Here is a 23,137-nt window from a genome sequence, read left to right as displayed (position 1 = left end):
ATTGACGTTTGCTGTCTGCTTTATTGTAAGTTATACAGAATTTTTTTTATTTCCTTGTTAGACTGTTCTCTTAATTTGTTGATTTTTGAATGTCCTATTGATTGTAAAAGATGAAAAAAAATCATGATGTAATCTGTAATGAAAAAAATTGAACTTCATTTTAATAAAATACTGAGGTTGGCCCAAGGAGAACGTCAAGCAAGTAACAGACGTGAGAGAGTAAGCTAGAGTGAGATAGACAGCAAGAGAGATAGAAAGATGGGTGACAGCAAGCAAGAAGAGAGTTAGAAAGATGGTGACAGCAAGCAGGAAGAGAGATAGAAAGATGGGTGACAATGAGCAAGGAGTCAGACAGGCAGCAAGCAAGACCAAGACAGAGACAGATAGTCAGAAAATAAAGCTCTCCTGGGCTTTCAGACCTTCAGCTTGTACCACATATACCTGTCTCTGAGTATTTCTTTTTCCTCCATTCCTCAACCTCTCCTCTACTTAGTTGTTCAACCAGCGGTTGGTTTTGCTTAACCAGCTGTTCACCACCTGCTCAATTCTCCCTACGGCGGATCCACCTCTCTTCTCTCCTCTTCTGTATACTTTAGATGAATGTTATCTATATAATCATGTATATACATTCTTTAAAGTATCAGTTTTATAGAAAAGCAATAGATGATGGTGTCTAGAAACAAAAAGGTACAGAGTGGAATTTCCCCATGTTCCCTGACTCCCTGTCTTCAAATCACCTGCTTCAACTCCTGACAATCCAAGTAGATAGCAAAATATTTTTAATAATGGCCTTTACTTATTGAGACTTTCACACATTCATACAATGTATTTTGATTGTACCCATCTACCACCACCTCCCTCCAACTCCCACTAGTGCCCCACCCACCATCCCTTCAACTCCCGCTAGTGCCCCACCCACCATCCCTCCAACTCCCGCTAGTGCCCCACCCACCATCCCTCCCAACTTTATAGCCTTCTTGAGTCTACCTAGTGCTCTCCAGATGTGCATGGTTGTGGGGCCAGCCACTGGAGCATGAGCAACCTACCAATAGCTGTGCCCTCAAAGAAAAATAACTCTCCCTGTCCCAAGTGCTAATAGCTTCTCTTCCAAGTATGGGGCCTTGGGGCCACTCCCACATCCATGCTGGGATTCTGGCTGGCTTAACCGTGTACAGGTAATCACAGTTACTGCGAGTTGTTGTATGTAACACCCACGTCCAGACATTCACAGCTCTCCTCCCCATCGGCCGTCTCTTATACTCTTTCTTCTGGCTCTTTCATGATGTTCCCTGAGCCTTGGACTGGAATGTTTGATCTAGATTACTTGTCCACAGTGGAGTGGCCAGTTATTTATATTAGTGGATTCCCACAAGGATTCTTTATATTTTCTTAGTGTTGGCTATCTCACCCTGTACTCCTTCTTCTCCCAGTTCTATCCCAATTTAAACTTTTAATCCCAATAATCCCCCCCCTCCCATCGTGTCATCTGCGTTCTACTATCCCCTCTAAGTAAAATTTTCTGGGGTTGAAGTATTACAAGTTTCCATATAGCTTTTCTATGTGCTATTCATTTTGAAGTATCTGTAAAATAAAAACTTTGACTTCTTTTACATAAGTGATTTCCTTCCTAGCATCTATGTTGTGAATTATGTCTCTCCCAGAGTGCTGCTGATATGACAGGGAAAACATGAACTTGACTTTCTTTACACTCCCACTTGACTTGCTCGAAAATTCATGTCTCCTGGAACCATTTCAATGAATTCTGTGCTGCAGTGGGTGGTGTTATGGTTTGAATGTGACGTAGCCCCAACAGGCTTATGCATGATGCTTGGCCTGAGCTGGCAACACTCGTTGGGGAGGTAGCGCTTAGCTGGAGGAAATGGATCCCAGGCTGTGACTTTGAAGAATTTTTTGATCCAGCTTCCCTTCTTCCTTTTCTACTTCCTGTCCACCAAGATGCCAATTGCTTTAGCACACCATCTGCCACAATGGACTAAAACCTCTATCAGTTGAACTCTTTCCTCTTTATATACTTATGACAGACATTCTGTCACACAAGGAGGATCTAGCTAGAATGGTTTCCTGAAGACAGGCTAAAAAGTCATTTTTACTTATTGAAAGTGGTGATCATCATGTGTGCACATCAACTGTAGCCATCTGAAGACACTGCATATACATACATGCACAGGTCTGGTGCATTTGCAGTACATTGGTCTGTTTCCCTTTTCAAAAAAAACTCTTGTAGTGAATCCCTTACAGTAAAGTTTTATATTTTCAATTATATTATTTTTGGTTGTGAGCCTAGATTTTAACAACTGAGCCCCTCTCCAGCCCTCAATTTATATTCTTGAATAATGGTCTTGCATAAAAGTACTTAATTTCAAATGAATAATAAAGGTAGGAGATATTATTTTGTGAAATATAGGTTATGAAGAAAGTTGGTGCATGATTGGCCTGGGGTCATAAAGACAGTATTTGAAATAAACAGAGTAACTGCATTTTCTATGATTTAACCTGTTCACAGATAGGCAGGCTTATTTTCCTGTTTGGGTCACACAATGTCTTTAGTTTTCAGTTGCTGTGAAGAGACATCATGATGAAGGTAACTTTTAGAGGACAGAGTTTATTGGGGCTTACGGTTTCAGAGAGTGAGTCCATGATCATCACAGCAAGGAGCATGGTAGCAGGCAGACAGCCCTGGTGCTAGAGCAGTGGCTGGGAGCTTATAACTGATCCATAAGCAGGAGGCAGATAGAGCTAACTGGAAATGGTGTAGGCTTTTGAAGTCTCAAAGCCCACTCTCACTGACACACCTCCTCCAATGAGGCCACACCTCCTCCGTTGAGGCCACACCTCCTCCGTTGAGGCCACACCTCCTAGTCCTTCCCAAACAACTCCACCAACTGGGGACCAAGCATCCAAATCTTTGAGCCTATGGTACCCATCCTTATTCAAACCACCACATTAATGGACTCACACAGGCACACAGTCCAGTTGTCAGAGTGATTCCTAGATGAATAGGTATTTCAGTTTTACTCAAACTTCTAAAAATCTGAAAAGATAGAAGTCATAATTTATGCTTAATGTTCAAACTTTGCTTTCAACTCCTCTGCACTCTAAATGCCAGGGCCCTCACACCCTCCTCCCTGTTCACCCTCCTCCCTGATCACCCACGTCACTGCTTTTGGCCATGCCCTCCCTCTCCAGTGAGTCTGATCAACACGCTCGCCTTTTCCTTTCCCCTCCATCTCTGCACAGTTGGCAATGTAGGCAAAGGAAGAGCTGATGACAACGCCCAAACAACTTTTTTTCCCCCTCAGCAGTGTATTTCAGTCATGTTAAACTTCTGCCGTTTCAGATTTTATCTTAGGGCTGATTGTGCATGTTCAAAAATGAGGGTTTGTGGGGCGGGAGAGATAGCTCAGTCAGTAAAGTGCTTTCTGTGCAAACATAATGACCTGGGTTTGCTCTCCTAGAACTCATATAAAAACCAGGCACAGTGGCATGTACCTGTAATCTCAGCACTGGGGAGGCAAGAGACAGTATGACTCCTGGGCCTTGTCAACCAGCCAGTGTAACCAAATTGGCAAGTTCAGTGAGAGACATGTCTCAAAAAATTGGGTAGAGTGACTGGGGGTGTGTCTCAGGGACTAGGGGCGTGGCTCAGTAGTTAATGTGTTTGCCACTCAAGCCTGAAGAATGTCATTAAGACCCTCAGAACACATGTAACTGCTAAGTGGACTTGGCAGTGGGGCCTGTAATTCCAGACTTGGAAGGCTAGTTAGCTAGAGAGACTGGCCTTATCAGTGAGCTCCAGGTTTGATTGAATAAGACAGAAGATCAATGGAGGACAATTCCCAACAACACCCTCAAACTGGACCCTCTACATGTATGTGTATTCATGTACCCGTGCATCCACATGCATGCTTACACACATGCAACCTCCCCCCCTCAACACACACACCACATGAAAGTAGAAAAATAAGGTGAGGAGTGATTGAGGAAGACTGGTGCTGTCAGCCTCTGGCCTCTGCACACACTTGCATGAGTGCACATATACAGACGAGAGTTTGTAAAAGGATTCTTTTAAAGGTGTGTTATTATCATCTAACAAGTTACATGTGTGGACAGGGCCTGTTCTGTTCATGGTTGGTTGCTGTTGAATTCTGGTTTGCTCCACCACTTGCATTTAGGCCATTTCCTTTGCTAAGAAAGAAGTAGGGTGACCTTTCACCTCTACACCCAGCTCTCTGCTTGGTCATACCTAGGGCAGATAAGCCCTCTTGGGAGTCTGGGGTGGCTGTTTCCTGTTTTGTTGTAGCTGATCAGAGGCCAAGGCCTCTTGCCTGTTACCTGGGGTTCCTTTATTTGCTTCTTTCTGAGTATGATACATACCAAGAACACTGTGAAGATGGCATGACAATGGACATTTAGAGCCCAGTGGCAAGATAAGGGCTTCTTCCCTGTCATACCAACAGCTCTAGACAAAAGCAGGAAGAGTGTGTTTCCCTTATCTGAGAAGAGAAAGACCACCAACCCAAGTCATTATGGCCAAGTTAAAGTGTGTGTGTGTGTGTGTGTGTGTGTGTGTGTGTGTGTGTGTGTGTGTGTGTGTACATGGGCTGTCTCTCCCTACAGGTAGGAATAAAGAGATCAGAATTGGACCTGGATAAGATACGTGTTTTTATAGTTCAGGAGTAGGGAGTTTCTAAATTGGGGATTTGGCAGGCAAAATAGGTGGGATTACAGAATCAGATAATAAGCATAACAAGTTGGTCATAATAACCTTTTGAAACAAAGACACTTTTGAAGGTGGTCATAACACGGCAATCATAACAACATGGTCATAACAACTTCTTGAAACAAAGGTATGGTTGTTTTCTGGAATGGACAGTCCAGAACCATTTATAGTTAAGGTTACAGATGAGGCATAACCTAATCCCTCAGAAACAGAGATTTCATCATTAACAGGAATGGACCTAGTTTGACTTTTTTATAAGGTAGCTTTCAAGCCCAAGATGGAGAGAGATTGGTTTATCAAGTGACATAAGCAAAAGTTGCCTACATCCCACAATTTGTAGTACAGTTCCTATTTGGTCTGTTTGGGAAGTTTGGATCATGTCTCTGTCCTAATCCAGGAGAAACTCAGATCTGGGACTCTTTTGTCCATGTCCTGAAGAATAAGTCTTCACCTTGCTGGCCTAATTAGCTCCCTTTAGGTATCAGAGAATTTTACTTTCTGTAGGAAGAATAATTTTCTTCCTCTCATGGCCAATTAAGATGAACTTTTCTTCACTGCTAAGAAATTGATCATTCATCTACCTCGAAGAAACAGGTGGGGTGGGGTGGGGTGGCTGGTGGATATGCCTCTGGCCTTCTTTTCTTGTTTGATTGTGGCCTCAAACTGAAAAGGAGACAAAGGGTGCTTCCCAGTGTCTACATGCATTCCTTTATTAGCTCAGACTGAAAAAAAAACCCACAGACATAGCCAACCTCTAAGTGGAGAGAAAGCCCCAGGGGTGGAAGAGGCAGCCGGGAACAATCCTGCCCAGCGTGTGATCCCAAAGCACTGTGCTCTCAAAAATAAATATAGTAACTAAAGGAAGACTGTATTAGGTTTAAATTGTGATATAAAAATACCTGTTATATAAGGTTGTACCATCCATGCTCAATTCTTTTTCTCTCATAACTCTCCCTGATTCAGTCTGACTTTTTTTAAGAGAGCAGAAATTCTGCCCTCAGAAGAAAAAAAGAAAATAGGCATCAAGAGAGACCCCGGACTAAAATGGGGTCCAGGTAGACAGATGCATTCCGTTTAAAAGCTCACACCTGCATCCCACCCCAGCTCTCTTGGGCTCATTTCTTAACACGACTTTTTAATTCTTAAACAGTAGCTTCTGTTAGATGTGGATAGCTGTAAAATAACCACACACAACTGGCTTATTATTCAGTTAGGGCTCACCATGGACAAGGAAGAAAGTTTAATCCTAAAATGAGTTTAAAACAAGAGTCAAACTTCGGCTTACAGACCTACTGTATGATGGACACCTTGTTGGACGTTTCTTATTGGACAGTTGAAGCATTTTTACTAAGAGGACGAAGTTTAAGGGCTGGGTCCGGGGAGAGAGCAAGAAGAGTCAGTTCAGCGCTGGCTTACTCATGTTGTCTAGGCATCCTCTTTCCTTTAGCATCATACGAGGCTCCAGTCATTTCCTTATGTCCCTTTCCTGGAACAGATCTTCCACAGTGCAGTGTTTCCCAGCATTCTCTAAGTCTGCAAGTCTCGCACTCCCATTGTCCACCCCCTCAGTGCGTGGTTCATCTTATCCATGAGCAACGTTTCCTTTATTTCTAAATTTCATACAACATACTCTGTCGCACTTTCTTCTCTCCTAGCTCCTCCCAGATTCTCCTCACGTCCACTCTGCCCCTTCAACTCTTCAACTCTACACCCTTTCTTTTTCTTCCTCCCTCTTTAGAATACAGGCAAACTATAGTGGTTTGAATAAGGATGGTCCCCAATGTGTTCCGTATTTGAGTGTTTGTTTAATCATCAGGGAAGTGGCACTGTTTGAAAAGGATTAGAGAGATTACCAAGTGTGGAGGACGCATGTCACTAGGAGTGGCTTTGGGGGTTTTAGAAGCCCAGTGACTGGCTGCTCCCCCCCCCTCTCTCTCTCACACACACACACACACACACACACACACCATCTTCAGCGTTGTCTGCCTGTGTGCCACCATGCTTCCTGCCGTGCTGATAAGGGGCTGTAAGCAAGGCCCTAAGTATAATGCTTTTCCTCATAGGAGCTGCTGTGGTCATGGTGTCTCTTCACACATTAGTCAATGTTCATTGACTAAGACACATAATATATAAACAAAAGTCCAGATGGCAAAATATGGCCAAACAAAGCATTATAAGACAAAACGTTTACAAAATTACTATTGAGTTCATTCGTGTTGGCCATATACTACTGGGTATGTGACCTACCCTTAAGTGTGGTATATATCCAGTGAATACTCCATTAGAGAAAATTAAATTTTCTTTTGCAAGAGATAGCTTCCTGGTTATATTCATGTCCACATCCCCCTCTTAATGCTGGGATCCGATCTGGATTAAACTTGTGCTAGACCTATTCATGTTGCAATGGTCTCTGTGAGTCTCTATGTATCAGTCCTGTTATGTTTCCTTGTAGTCATCCAGCCATCCCCTAGGGCTCTTACAACCTTTCCTCGGTCTCATCTTTTTCATAACTCACTGGGCACTGAGGGGAGCATCACATCCTAAGGAGGCAGTTAGAGTCTTATGTCAATCATGATTTCTCTAGATTTCTCAAATTACCCATAATAGTAGCTCAAACAGAGCTTTGGGAGCACAGTCTTGCAAAAAGCAGTAGGGCAGCATGAATGTATCAAGTCGGTAGTAGTATTTTAGTTACTTTTTCTAAACCTGTTATTTAGAGTGAAACTCAATGTCTGTGGCAGGTAGGTACTTTGTAAATGCTGGACGGATAAGTCAAATATGCACGATAGATTATTTCATAGCTGTGCAAAATCTTTTAGCAGAAAAATTACACTAAGTAATAAAAAGTACATACAGAATCAGATATGTACCACATAAAATATAAAGCAAAATATGGTATGTAGTTACAAAGAATTATACTGAGAAAATAGCAGGCTTCATGGACCATGTAAGTAAGTTAATAAATATTCCAATTTCTCACTTGGTGCTGTCATCCTAGTTTCTGAGGTTAACCTTATGAGTTTGTCTATAGTCTAATCGGTTCTCAGTACCTTTTTCCAGCCTGTAGCAAAACTGTAACTAACAACTAGTATGAAGGGAGCATTTTGATGGTCTGTGACCTGGAAGCCTGGTCAACACCCATGCTCTCTCTGATCAATTTTATTATGGCTTTCCTGCCCGAATCCCTATAAGCAACTGCAGAATTTCCTGCAGAATTTAAATACTTAGTTTTTTTTTCTCCCACTTCCTGCCTCTTCAGGAAATTAGATGTGACCACATGCAACAGAAATCCAAAATGTCAGTGCCTTAAGCCAGAGGCACTTGCTTCACCTGGTATTTACAGGAAACGCTGGGAAGTAGGTGGCATGGGGCTGTTTTGGTGACTTTGTCGTCATTAGACCCGCTTCATCCTCCCTTCCTGACATGCCATCCTTGCTCAGATTCCATCCTCATGGCTGCTGCAGCTCTAACCAGTGCAGCCTATTATCAGCCAGAAGAAAGGCAGGCACAAGAAAAAGAACCAAAACACTGGAAACGGAGCAAGTGTAGGAACCGGCAACAGCCATCTTGCCCTTGAAATGATTTGTTCTTTAGTTGCTATTGATTAGGGCTTCAACTCTAAAGTCATGTGCTAACTTGTGAAGATGGTACCACACAGTACCAAATGCAAGGAAAAATGCATCTTTTTCCCTCCCCAGGAAGGCATGATTTTGTTGCCCTGAAGAGCAGAAGCCACTTTTGTGTGTAACTGGGCATTGTTGTTCCGGGGTTTGTTTTGTTGTGGCTGCTGCACTGTTTTTGTGTGGGTTTTTCTTTTGTGTGTTTAGGTTTATTTGTTTTGTTTTCAAGACCGGCACCTGCTTTACATCCATGGCTAGCCTGGCACTGTGCAGGCCAGAATGGCCTCAGACTCAGGGTTATTCTTCTGCCTCAGCCTCCCAGGTGCTAGGATCACAGGGCTCTACTGCCATAGCCAGCATGTTTGCAACTGGACCAGCTTTGCCATCCTACTGGCTCCTTCATTAGTAAGATGATTATACGCTCAGATAATATGTGAACATTGTTTTGTTTGGTTTTGTTAAGAATTTTCTGTTTTCACAGAAGGAAGGCCCAAGTGACTTTCTCCTATGAGAGCCAACAATTTCCCTCAGTAACCCATTTAAAATGTCTAATTCTGCCTTCCTCGCAAGAACCTGGGTGCCAGGCATCCATATCTAGCTGGAAACAGCTGAGAAGGGAGCAGTCCAGCTAGTGCATGGATAGTCACATTACACCCAGGGGTCTCCTACCATAGGGAAAGGAACCAGAGACCAGGTGGAGCCACAGATCCACCCGTTATCTATGCTCCTTTGACCTCTCCCTTGGTCTTGCCTTCTTTCTAGTACCATATAGACATCCCCAGGAGTTCCAGGAGCCAGAATCTCTTCCTTCTGCTCCCACCAAGACACCAGTTCAGTCTCCTTCCTCCCCACTGAAGGCCCGGGGAGAGCAGCGGCCAGTGGCCCTTCAGGCTCACCCTGCTCCTTTCTTTACCCTCTTCTATGCAGGCTTTTGTTCCTCTCACAGGAATCCTGCCCTCACAGGCTCATCCCATGGACCACATCATGCACAAGTGATCAGATTGTTTGCTTGGTGGCTCGTTAGCTTTTAGTGTTTGTTCTTACTTAGGTGAGTGCTATTCTTCTTCTTCTTCTTCTTCTTCTTCTTCTTCTTCTTCTTCTTCTTCTTCTTCTTCTTCATCTTCTCTCTTCATTATAAATTTATCAACAAAGCAAGCCAGCTCCAAGCTTACCACTGTTGCACAGTGGTCTAACCGGGTCTTCTGACTTGGGTTATGAGAACCCAGTTCTCAGCATCGCTTTAGTGCTGTGTGAAACGCATTCCAATACCCATCCCATCAGTCAACAATACTCTTTTGGAAATGGCTCTTTGTCAGCTCTGGTCTATTCACTCAGCTCTCTCTTGTATTGAATGGGAAAAAGAAATTGAATTTTTCGTTGCTAATAAAAGAAGATTCCACTTAGATTGTTTCTAAACCAAGAAAGAGCTGGAGAAAGCACAATGCTTACCGGGCTCACTTAGGAAGGAGAGCTGCCTATTTGGGACTCCCTGGAGGAAAACCACCAATATCGTTTTCAGTAATGTGCTTCCCTGTTTAATCCCCTCCCGAGCCCTTTTCGCCACATAGATTGAGCTATTTTCAACTTCAACTTTGGTCCTAGACAAGAGAACACAGTGTCCCAAATACATGCTTGGCCCTCTACAAGCCTGTCCATCTGCCTGCTCTGTTTATCACCAAGCAGGCCTTCTCCCCAGGGATTTGGGGCTGGGGCTGTGAAGTCCAGGCAGCAGAAGGGTGACACAGTGTAGTTATACTGCCCCAGTGTGGCAGACTTGAATCTATCGCAAATACCACCCAACCTCATTTTCTCTGAAATAACCCACCGCCGAGGAGTGGTTTCTTAGTACACTGTGGTGGCTCTGAGGGTCGGGGGATTTGAGGACCTGTCATGTATCTTCTTTATCTTCCTTCCAGGTCTCAGGGATACTGGGAGTAAGAATGTAAACCTGAGACATTATTAAGTGGCCCTTTCCTGCCTCCGTGTCCGCAAACACCTCTCAGAAGGAGACACAAGCCCTAGTCACAAGAGACTGGTCAGGCTTTAGTATAGCCTTTGGGTCTGCCTGGCCCTAAGCAGAGGGTTAAAGCAGAGAAGCTAAGTCTGCCTTTCAGACATTCTCTCTGCTGCAATTTTTTTCCACCTACTCCCCTCCCCCAAGTATTTTTATAGCACCATTTCAAAGACAACTTCACGCACAAACTTCATCTTCTTGATATTGCACCATCAGTTTCAGCATCGGGTGAAACTGGCCAGTTGCTCTCCCCTGTAGACCAGGCTTTCCCCATGTGTGTTGCTACAGACCTCACGTCTCCATCCCCACACTTTGGTGCCTCCATCATTTACGGCAGCTGCTGCATTGGTGCAGGCAAGGTCAGTTTTGATCCCTGTTGGAAACAGCTGGACCCGGGGAGCGAGGCCCAAGTCTCAGGGCAGACAGACCTCACAGAGGTGAAAACTGAGCCGGTCTTTGAAATACGGTGGGAATTTTCCTGGTAAAGTAGAAAGATAAGGGCACACCAGCAAGGACAGGAACACAAAGTACATGGAATTATTAATGTCACTGGGAAGGGACAAATAGACCTTTAGAAAAAGTTCCAGTCTGGGCTCAACCACATACTTCCCTCCTGACCTTGAATTGGTTATTTAATTTCTCTTTCAGGCCTAAAAAGCAAACGCCTTCTTGCATATTTATAAAGCATTCGGGCATTCTCTTTGGAGAAGCATCTTAAAATCTTTTACTCGTGTGCTCCTCTGTTCGTCTGAGCTCCGTGCGCTCCGCAGGATTCTCTGTGAACTTAGATGCAAAGTCTTAGCTGCTGTCTTTTCATCTGTTAAGCACTGCTTTGGGGAACAGAAGTGCTGCTTTAGAGAGTTCACATTTTCTACCTTTTCTTTTATGGTGAATGGCCTGACTCTCCTCGGTGGAGGAGTTGCCGACCCTACAGTAACGAAAACATTCCATTCCGACTTTCACAGCTTTTTCTCTTTGGTTCATATGTAGATCTGCTGTGTCATCTGTGCTGATGATACGAGATAAAGCTTGAGGCACATTTCTTACCATGAGATACCCTGTTGGCTTAGAGCCATTTATCAAAGATTGTCCTTTATCCTCTGCAAAGCATGGCATCATTTCCTGTCTTTTTTTTTTTAAAGATTTATTTATTTTCTGTATATGAGTACACTATCTTCATGCACACCAGAAGAGGGCACCAGATTGTATTACAGACTGTTTTGAGCCATGTGGTTGTTGGGAATTGAACTCAGGACCTCTGGAAGAGCAGCAAGTGCTCTTAACCGCTGAGCCATCTCTCCAGGCCTCGTTTTCTGTCTTAAGTCTCTGTCCATGTATGGGTCTGTCTCCAAACCTTATTCTCCCATGTTGGTTTATTCCTTCTGAAAGGCACTAACAGTCCTGAGCATGGCAAACGTGGTGCCAACAGGCTTAGCCTTCCAACTCTCTCTCTTCCTAAAGCTAGCCCCCAAGGTTCACTCCTTTATTTGACCATTGACTCATTTCTGAGGCTAAGCACCAAGGTCCAATAATCAAAACTCATTATTTGGCTCCACTGGCTAATCTGTCCAATCAGGACTTACCAACTCATCCTAGCACAGGCTTCCTCCTTTTCTTCTTAAAAACCCACTCCTGGAAACAAAACAAGAGGACAACAACAAAAACCAAACCAAACCAACAAAAACAAAATAAAAAGCAAAAACATCTGCTGCTGCTGCTGCCCCCTCTGTTGCTTGCTGCCTGCCTCAGCTCAATCCAGAGGCAGCCTCTCCCCATTCTCCAGCTCCACCCTACCCCTGCTTGCCCCTCTTGAGCAATTAATCTCATTGGTGCTGAGAACTTAATGTCTGGGTGTGTCCTGTACCAACACGGAGGGGCCACTTCCTCTTACACCTTTAGTCCTATAGAAATAGCACATACCTTAGCCTCCACAGCCTTGTAGGACTCGGTGTTTGGGAGCTTACGTCTTCAGCTTCTGTTCTTCCGGTTCACACACTGCCTGGGCGATCTTGGCCCTTGCCCATTTTAGAGTCGATGTACTGGTTTGGTTTCCTGAGTATTAGAAATGAGCATCCTAAAGCCTAAGCATGCTCATTTCTAGGAGTTGAAACTAAATGTCCCTGGGGGTAGCCACCAAGTGTCCTCTCCATGCCTGAGTCACAGTCACCTACATCTGCAGCCCCCATGGGTCTGTTGTTGCACTGGTTCATACTATCCTTTTTACGTTAAAGAAACATGTCTGAGCCAATTTGTGCGTTTACTTTTTAACTTGTTAACTGGTTTTTTCCTTAAATTGTTGTGCTACAGTTCTATTTAAGCTGAATATTTAATTTGTTTGAGCTTTTTTTATGTTTAAAAGTGAAAACATTTAGCTCCATGTATTTCTCTCACTATGGTTGCACAGGTTTAAAATATGAGTGTTTTATTGCCTATAAACTACCGCTTAGCCCATTTTGCTCCAAAGTTATGTAGGAGAGTAAGTTTTTTTCCCCTAATTTCCCAGGATTCTTTCAGATAATCTTGTAATTTTTTTAATCGCAACTCCTCCCTTTTTCAGCCCATCTTCTGATCTACTGTTGAGCATCTGGAGCTCAACAGGAAAAGACTGGAACTGACCTCCCCACCTCATCCACTTGGGTCAGACAAGGCCTTTGTGTTTTCCTAAAGTCTGAATGTTTCCTGACAGATAATCCAGGCCTAATGAGGATAACAGTTCTAACGTGTCTTTTTTTTCCTTTGAAAAGACAATGTAGAAAGGTTTTCTGGTGGGTGAAAAGGACAGTGCCTCAACCTTGGTGTGGTTGATAGGCCTGGGCCAAAGACTGGCTGTAGAAAGACAGGGTAATCAGCCACTCTTTTGCACAACATCCCCAAAGTGGTAGGAGAAAAGCTGCTCTGAGTGGCCGGTGTGGGCATCAAGAGTGAGGACAGAAGCTCAGGAAGTGAGTCTGACTTCCGTGCTGGTCCCCTGGGAAGGAACTGCATGTCAGGACACCAGGGAACATCAGTGCAAGAGAAAAGACGACCCCCAAATGCCTTATACGGTGAGGAACTCCAGTGGTGAAGCCATAAACAACTGGCAGAAACTAGACTAAGCTAAAGTCGGACAATTTTCCTTTTTGAACTGCCTTACATAAATTATTTGTTGTGACTGTGAAGGACCCACCATGAGTGAGCCAAAGGCCCAGGATAAAAGTCCCCAAGTCCAGTCTGCAATGTGAATATTCAAATCAACTCTAATGCATTTGAAATGCCTATCTCTCCTGTGCCCAATGGTTAAACACACCATATTACTTTTAAACTATATTTCACAGTGGTCAGAGCATGTGACTTAAGTAATTTTAATTTGGTGAAATCATTCCTTATGTTCTTTTGTGAGTTTGTCTAAATCAAGATATTCTCATTGATTTTTTTCCCTCATTCCCAAAGTTGTCTATGTTAATCATTGATATGTTTCAAAGATAAACACATATGAAAGGAAATTGAAAAATATAAAAGCATAATGGAAAAATACAGATTTGCGATAGTATTTTTAAAAAACCATAAACATTGTACATATATCTTGTATTCAGTTTAATAATTATAAACATTGTACATATATCAAAGTTAAATATTTTAGTGTTGTCAATATTTTCCTCATAATTGAGATAAACTACTTTCTTTTGCCCCCTTCCCCCTTTTATGCTTTTTGGGTTTGTTTGTTTGTTTTTGAGACAGAGTTTCTCTGCATAGCTTTGGCTGTCCTGGACTCACTTTGTAGACCAGGCTGGCCTCGAACTCACAGAATGCTGGGATTAAAGGTGTGCACCCCCACCACCTGGTTTCAGAGGTACATGATATCCTAGTGCCTCCTGGTCTTTTGACCACCTGGTCACAGACACGTGGGGCCCGTTGCTGTGTTTAAAGAGTCATTGTAGGTCGCTGTCTCTGTTCTTCTTTCACTGTCACGTTGGAACTCCGCCTCCTCTCAAGGCTGACTGCCACATCTTTCAGCCTAGACCAGCATTTGGGCTTTTTCAGCTCTGACAGGCTCGGAGTGCACCTGACTAGACAACATTGCCCCCTAGAGGACCTTCTAGGTGCTCTGGCTGGCTGACTTCTGCAATGACCTGTAAAGGTAACTGATTGTGAGCACTGGTGACCTGGATGGTGCAGATCATATCCCACTGTCTCCTTGGATGTCGCTGCTTCTCCAGACTCCCTTTCTTCTGCTATTTCAAAGGATGTCTTCCATCTTCTCCTTGCACCCTTACGAGTCTCTTAATTTCCTTTGTATTTTCCATTGTCTTTGTTTTTCTGTGGTGCGTTCTAATAGTTCATTGTCTCTCGTCTTAGCCATGCATAATTTAGTGCTAAAATCTTAGACTTGGCTATTAACAGACTTGCTACACTTTTGAAAGATGTAAGGATTAAACTCAATTATCTCAAGTCGGCTAAGCATTTATCTGCCATACTATAGCTATGCTATGACACTATACCCATAGCCTGGCTGTTACAATTTTTTGAGACAGGGTTTCACAGTATAGCCTAGGATGGCCTTGAACTTATGATCCTCCCGTACCAGCCTCCCAAGTGCTGGGACTGTTGCATTTTTGTTAAATGCTGGGGTTCCTGTTTCGCTCTTTTGCAGCTCTGCTGTTACTTTTTAATATATAAACCCAAGCCCCTCCTGTTAAAACTATCAAGCTTGCATGTTCTTTATGTCACACAGCAAATATAGTTGTGTACTTTACGCATGAGAGTATCAGCAGTGAGCTCTTTGCCTGGTACCGCTGCTCTTTTACGTGGTTCCTCATTGTGCCTGCTTATCTTTCATTGTGACTTTATTTAGTCCTGGAAAAGTAGTGTTTAGAAACCATATGAAGACTGGTGTGGGAACATGTTCATGCTGAAAACATATTGTGTGTGCATTTGACTTTCTCAAAGAAAGACAGACTGCTGCATGTAGCACCTGATTTAGATGTATTTAAAATCCTGAAATGCCTACATTCTCCTACAAATAGACCTTCAAAAAAATTTTGAGGTTCTAGCAAGGGATCAAACCTCTCATAGATCCTTGACCCACGAATGATCTTCTTGGGTGCAGCTTTAGAAGGACACACATGGACTTGATGGCGCAGGAAGGGAACATCTGTCCAGCCAGCCAGATGAGCTAAATCAGTTGACCAATAGGATGTCCGACATCATAGCCAAATCACCTTTGTACCTCATTTCTTTTTGGTAGGTGGCAGCCACTTGGCAATCATTCCTTATCCTTGGAGGATATTCCATGGCTCACAGTGCACGCTTAATGCCACACTATACTGCATTTCTTGTCTATCCTATAGTGTTGCTGCATAGTGTCAGAGACAATCTGTCTGCCCATGTCTTATGCCTTGGTGACTCCTTTACATCACATTGCACACTTGGGCCATTATTAAATAAAACAAGCATTAATTGAACAGAGGCATGTGATACTGTGATAGCCAATTTGATAAATATGTCCACTGACTCATCTGTCCAGTGGATACATTACACTAAGATCCAGTATGTATATATATATATATACATACATACATACACACACACACACATATATATGGAATTCTATGCTTCAGGAGGCCAAACTAAAAAAGAGAAAGCAGAACTCCTTTCAGCTCCTCAGTGGCAGGGGGACAGGAACGGCACCTTGCACAGCCATCACTGACCTAGGGCAGCTCTCTTGGGCTAAGGCATGTTGAATCCCCACCTTGACTTCTTGTCCTCTGATTTGCTGACAGAACCAGATGTAACAGATGACTGTTCCCAGCATACACTTTTCTAGCACGCTTCTGTTAGCCTAGCACGTTTCCCAGCATGTGATATGCCCCTGCATGGCCTTTTTCTTGTTCAGTTATGTTCTGCCATCTTCTGACTTTACATAGAGCAAGGTGTGCAAGGCACAAGGGAAAGGAGAGTACCGTAGTTGCCTGGTTTCCAATTGGTCTAGACCTCGAATTTCTCACCCAGAGTCAGGCTAGATAGTGGTCATTCAAAGATGCCCATCTCTACTCCCTGTGAATTATGGGTATGCTACCATATAGGACAAAAGGGACTTCCTGTTGTGATTATGTTAGTGATAGAAGGCTATTCTTGATCATTCAGATGGCCCGATGTTACTGCAAGGGTCCTTGTACGGTGAAGGCAGGTGATATACACCATATGAAAGAAGTAGATGTGAAAGCAAAGCCGGAAAGGGCCCCACGCCAAGAAATGCGGGCAGCCTCTAGAAACTGCAAAAGGTAAGGACACAGAGTCCCCACTAGAGCCGCCAGGAGGAGTGACAGGGTTGAAACCTTGATTTTAGGACTCCTGACTCCCAGAACTCTGACAACAATAAATTTGTCTTGTCCTAAATTTACAGGAATTTGTAATAACAACAGCAGCAGAAAAACTGTGCTGGCAGGCCATCAACTTACTGTCTGGTTCTGGTGCTAACCATTGTAGTTCACGGGAATGTTTCTCAGATGTTGGATTTAGGTCCTTCAATGATTTACCCTCAAAAAAGGGCCCTTAAGAGATGGTGGAGGCTGAGTTCTTGTCGTTTTCCTGTGCCACCTTGCTACTTCCACTGCTTCCATTTGGATGGTGTGACTCAGGCCTCTCGGTGCTGCACAGCACACCCCGGCTCTTATAAAGTCTGCCTTGTCCCTTTGCCAGGTGAGAGAGTCCCTTCCTCCTCCTGGTGATGAGGCAGGCCGTTTCATCCCCAACCATTTTATACGAACTGCGCATCTTCAATGTAAAGTTCATCAACAATCTCCTATCTAAAATGTGTTGTTGTTGTTGTTGTTGTTGCTGCTGCTGCTGCTGCTGCTGCTGTTTTGAGAGAAGGTCTTATCTGTTTTCCTGGGCAGCTGAAGAGGACTTTGGATTCTTGGTCTTGCTTCTACTTCTTGAGTTCTGTGTTCACGCACCACCACCCCCAGATGGTGAGATTCCGAGGCTCAACCCTAAGACGTCGTGCACGCCAGGCAGTTATTCTACCAACTGATCCAATTCCCAGCCCCACCAACAAGGACTTTTGAGAAATACGTTGAGAGAGAATGAAAACCTCCAAACTGCCATCATTTCAGACATCCCACTGAAGACTCCTGGGAGTTTTGGAAGGCTTGTGACGTGGTTCTGGGGACACGTAACATGTGTGGCAGGCAGAAGGCAGGGGGCCGTTTCACTTCCTTAGGCTTCCTCAGCTTGTTCCATAAGCAGGGACTGGGCGGTTCAAAGTCATTCTACATGTTTTCTATTTGCATATATCTGGAGCCACACACACGCAGGACACAGTAGTCTCTGTTCTCTGATTCACCAGACAAAACAGTTCTACAGATAATTGCAAGGCAGCATGGTAATTGCTATAGGACAATGATGAGCTGAGCATGTGACTGAGGCAGGAGGAAATGGCAGAGAAAGTCATTAAGTAAGTAAGTAATTCACAGTAATCCACGCAGGCACAGTGCTGAATGCTGGATGATGCCTTATCTGGAGAACAATTTCAACTCTAGGCTCCCCGAATTCTGTTCCTGAGCATTATCAAGTGATAATGTCTACACATGTGAGAGATATCTGTAGGCATAGGGCAGGCACAAACATAGGCTTAGAAGTGAGCCGGTAGCCTCCACTAAATATTTACAATCCAAACATGCCCCTTTCACATCCAGGTAAGCATCAGTGATGTGGTTGAAATGGTTGTGTGACCTGAATCCTGGGGCAGACTTCATGCAGAACCCCACGAGGCACACCCTGGGAGCCCGCCTGCCTGTTTACTCTGGCTCGGAGTTCTTTATTGCCCTAAGTATCTGAGTTCAGTTGAGGTCATAGTCTAGTGTTCCAAAGCATCTTTATTTTCCTGTACTGAATCTTAGCTTCTCACAAAGCCCTTTATTCCTAGGTCCTGGAATACCTAGTCAAGGTAAAAAGCCAACCTTGGCACCTCAGGCTAAGTCCTTCACCTCTGCTTTGGCCACATGTAGAGTTAATAGTTAAATTGCCTTTACGGTCCTCCTTTTTACCATATTCCTTCAACCCGGCAGTAATCTGTGATATAAAAGGCTTGGGTAGCATGAGCTAACACTACTTGTAGTGTTAGAAAAGAGCCTCTGGTCCTTCCAGACACCTGAAGCTGATGGCACCTGCCCATTTCTTGGGTACATCCAGCCTGCTCTGGGAGCTAGGAAGGCGTCCTGCGTTGATCAGCATCTCGGCTCCAGCTGTGGCGATTTCACTTGGCACGGTCCTCCTCCTCACTCTGCTGTGGAATCTGCTAACTTCACTCCTCACTATCGTTGGAGACGTTCACAACTCTCCAGGGCCATTTTCCAAATCCTTACTTGGATCTTAGGGAAGTAACCATTTTTTCCTTAGGAGACCAGAGACTGTGCCAAGGAGTAGCCATCATAGAAGATATCAAGGAGAACAGAGCAGGTTGAAGATGGACCTCGCAGAGGAAGTCTGAGTTATCTTTCCCACTCTACAAACACCATAAGTATGTAACACTTCCGGGTCATTCTGGCTCTCCGCTGATTCTTAACTACCAGGTTTGGTAGAAAGCCATTCGCCTTGGAGACATGACCAGCTGGCAACCCAGCGAAGAGTACCCCGAAGCCACTTAAGGCACTGGGAGAGGGGGACAATAGGCAATATGGAGAGTAGAGATGGGTAGCATGTGGCGTTGAAGAGGAAGGTGATGTCAATGGCGTCTTCCCCTTTTCTCTCACAGGGACGCAGCCAAGAGGCCTTCAACTCTAGTTACTACAAGCACTTCCGTGTTTCCTGGAAACAAGTGGGGGGGGGGGGGTAACCCCCACACACATGCAATCGCTGACAGCCCCAGCACCTTAGCACCGAGTGCCGTCCTGTCCCTTACAAGGGGAATGTATTCATTTATTGTTTGCGTAATTAACAATTAATCTTATAAATGACCACTGCCGAGGAATTTTTCTGTTTCACGTTCTCCAGTTGATGTTTTTTTTCCCCCATAAAAGAATTAGGAAATTAGTATTCATTTTTTTCCTCTATTGCTTATTCTAAAAAGAAGCTCCAAGAAAGGAAAGCATGAAAGTATTAAAAACCCCTTAGCTCCAATGAGAAAGAAATGCTCATGGGGGACCCCAGGCACTCTGGACTAGGAGCTGGGGGTGTGGCTTAGTGGTAAAGGGAGCTGGGGGTGTGGCTTAGTGGTAAAGGGAGCTGGGGGTGTGGCTTAGTGGTAAAGGGAGCTGGGGGTGTGGTTTAGTGGTAAAGGGAGTGGGGGTGTGGCTTAGTGGTAAAGGGAGCTGGGGGTGTGGTTTAGTGGTAAAGGGAGCCGGGGGTGTGGCTTAGTGGTAAAGAAGCCCAGGGCTCAGCCCCAAGTCAGTCAAAACAGCAGGGGCCTGGACTGAAAATGGCAGCTGCCAGTGAAGTGCATGCGGCAGTGACTACGCTGCTTACGTGTTGTCGTTCTTCCAGTTTATGGTTCTCTGCCACAATTTGTCTTTGATGCTCTTTCTTCCCCTGTGTCTTTTTCTAGTCATAAAGCATCTGGTCTGTATAATTAAGGAGAGCTGAGAAAATACAATTAGCCAGACACGCAGGAAGTAGATGACAAATCTTCTTCATGACAGACATGTAGCCCAGACCATATTCCTTCTTGGGTAAACACATTATTTATTGATGACATATATGCATAAAAATGCTGTGATGAAACACATTACTTTGTATGCTAACTTGAATAATTAATCTTTAAAAAGACAAAAAAGACCTTATTTATTGGCTTGTGAGGGATTTTTTATTTTTTTATTTTTTTATTTTTTATGGTTTTGGGTTCATGAAAATATTTCATCTTATCTGGGATTCTCCCGTTGGTCACTGGATGTCAGGATAGCATCCTTACTTTTACTGCTCACTAGTTTTTGTGGTGTGGGCACTCCAGGTCCATGATGGCTGACTGCAAGTTGGCCATGCAGTCCCACTTAGTCGAAAGGCAGAAGACCCAGGCGATCATGGCACTGCCTTCAAACTCATAGTGTTGACTTTATAGGCTGGATATGACGTTATGGGAGGTAAATGTGATACAGTCAGAGTAGCTACAGAAGTCAGTCGGATAAGACCGGACCTGATATAAAGGAAGGCAGTGCTGGAGATCTCCTCCTCGTCTTCTCTGTCAAGCCATGTGCAGCTGTTTCCTTTAGCATACAGAGAACAGAAATCTTCCTCCCATGCATTGAAACAAACACTTTAAACCATTGGATCAACACATAAATTTATGGTGCGCTACATGGTGTACGACATATATTGCATAGAATGTAGGCATATATAGTAATTGCCTTATATGTTTTTTATTTTGTGCTTAAAATATGAACATTTTAATATCTAAACACTTTTTTTCTCTTGCAATTTCATATATGTATATAATGGACTCTGTTTGCTTTCATACTCACCTCTTTAATCTCTGCCAACCTCCCCTCCCCCCTAAAAATCTCTTTCTCACTTTCAGGGCTCTGTCATGTGACCCCCTGAATTAGCCAAGGTGCTCCATGAGGCCATGTGTTTGAGGCTACCTATAGGTCCTTATTGGCCTCTCAGTGTGGACACCCTAAAGACAATGGCTCTCCCAGAGTCTGTCTCAGCTCAGCAGAGGGGAAGGCCTCGGGAACCACTTCCCATCCTTTGATTCACTATTGACAGGGCCAGTCTGCTTCAGGCCCAGAGAAAGTAGTGGAAGCTGCCGTGGGTTCACGGTTGCAGTGGCTGTGTGATGGCCAGGAGGCAGCATCCCTCAGCCCTTCTCCCTGCCTTCAGCCTTACGTTCTCTCTGCCCCCCTTTGCCCTGGGTTCCCTGAGTCAGGTGATGGTGTAAATATCTTGTTTGGTACTGAGAACTCGACTGTTATTCAAAAACTTGGAGCATCTGTGAGCCTCTGCGTTGACCATGTGTGATGTGGGACCATGAGGGGTTTTTTAATGCAGAGGGTTTTTTTGTTTGTGTGTTGTTTGTTTTGTTTTGTTTTGTTTTGGGCACAGAAGTATTCCTCTGGGGCTCATTCTAGTGGTTTGTTGGTTTTAAAGGTAGAAACTGCTCCTTCATCTCTAGCCCCATTTGAATTCTGGACGCATCTATAAACCATCTATAGTGCTTGGCTTAGGAATGCCCCCTGGCAGATGCATGTGAGCATGGCTAAAGGTAATGGCATCCGGATGGATAAAAAGAATGCCAAGGGAGGAACACACAGAAACAATAGCAGCAGCTTCTGATAACTGTGGGTTCCCCCAAGTCACCTACTATGCTGCCCTCTCCAGAAGGGCCTAGTGCTCATGTGGCTAAGCATATCCAGGCTTGATGCTCTTTGAACAAGTCCCACGAGCGTCCGTACACAGAAAAGGTTGTGTTCAAGTTATGGTTTTGGTATTAGCAAGATGAGGCAATAGGAGAGCAAGGTCATTAAAATCACAAGGTTTCCAGTTCATACACAAGAGTCACTCCTTTACTCTTTGAAAGCATTTTGTCAAGTGATTGTAAGGCTGATATAAAACAATAACACATACACACACTCACACACACACACACACACAGGGTCCAACAGGCCTGACTGGCATCTGTGGTTGCAGTGGAGCTACCATTTGAGCAATGACTATTTCCTTACTCAAATTGCTGAGTACAATACTGACAAACACAGACCCTGTAGTCGCAGTATCTGGGTACAAATCCAAGCCCCAACTGTTGCCCGTGTATAACGTTTGGAAGTCACTTTAGTCACTTGTGTGCTGCAGTGCTGGCCTGCTGTGTGAGAGAGAGTGCGGTCCACTGGCTTAGAGAGCTGTACAAGAGGCGAGGTCAGGGCCAGGCCCTTGAGAAAGTTCGATTACTTCTCGACCTTAACTCCCGCACCCTGGATGTTCAGTTGTGCCAAACATTTGCTCACAAGTGAGAATCGCTGCGATGGTCTCTCAGGGGTCATAGTCTCTGTAAGTGTGCAGCAGTGGATCCTTCAGCACACCTTTTTGTATTCCTGCCTTCCGTTCTTAGTAAAGAGCCGTGTTCCCAGACACAGTCTGTATACCCTCCCCTATGTGACTGCACTGTGACTTCCAAAGAGGGAAAACTGGAGCAGGCCGAAGAGCTGCCATCTGGAGAGGCCAGAGAACATTTGCAAAATGGGCAGATCTGTTTTTCATGACACTGGGCACTAGACAGTGTCGCAGATGGCTTCGCTAAAGGACTACAGGTAAAGTGCGGCGAGCCAAGCGTGCCTGCCTGCCCCGTCTCAAAAGCAACCATTGCCGACCAGCTCCTGGAGCCCTTAGCTTTCAGAGCTTGACCTCTGACAGCCTTACCAAGGCAAGCCTGGCCATTTGTCCTCCATAATCCAATTAAACAAACAGATAACAGGGAAAAAGAAAAGAAAAAGGAGGTTTATTTAGTATGGCCCTGTTGAGAAGAACAAAAGATCTGATTGCTCACCCCCACCCCGGTCTGTCTTTGGGATGTTAGCATGATGCTTGGGTTTACATAGAGACACAGCACAATCCATAGCAAAATCATTCTGTCAAGGCGGGGCCTTGTCCATCAGTCACCTTTCTGTGGGCTCCTCTGACAAGCTGTCAGTACTGTGTGAACTCTCTTCCTGGGAGAAAGGTTTTACCTCTGGCTAGCACCAGGCGGTGTTTGTTGTTGTTGTTGTTGTTTTGTTTTGATTTTGGTTTTTTGGGTTTTTTTTCCTCTCCTACCATGAGATTCCTGGTAAAATCTCAATTTCTTCAGAAACATCT

General features: G+C 44.3%; 1 long non-coding RNA gene across 1 annotated transcript; it reads left to right on the top strand.

Annotated features, from left to right (window-relative positions):
* LOC311593885 lies at positions 1-18,866 on the top strand. The gene is made up of 3 exons (XR_014777858.1): positions 1-25; positions 16,499-16,635; positions 18,755-18,866. It is a non-coding gene; the product is annotated as an uncharacterized lncRNA (long non-coding RNA).
* The last annotated feature ends 4,271 nt before the right edge of the window (positions 18,867-23,137 follow it).

The sequence above is a fragment of the Acomys minous genome, assembly GCF_964271855.1.
Source record: "Acomys minous genome assembly, chromosome: 1".
NCBI classification, from domain to species: domain Eukaryota; kingdom Metazoa; phylum Chordata; class Mammalia; order Rodentia; family Muridae; genus Acomys; species Acomys minous.
This window is presented reverse-complemented; position numbering and strand designations above follow the sequence as displayed.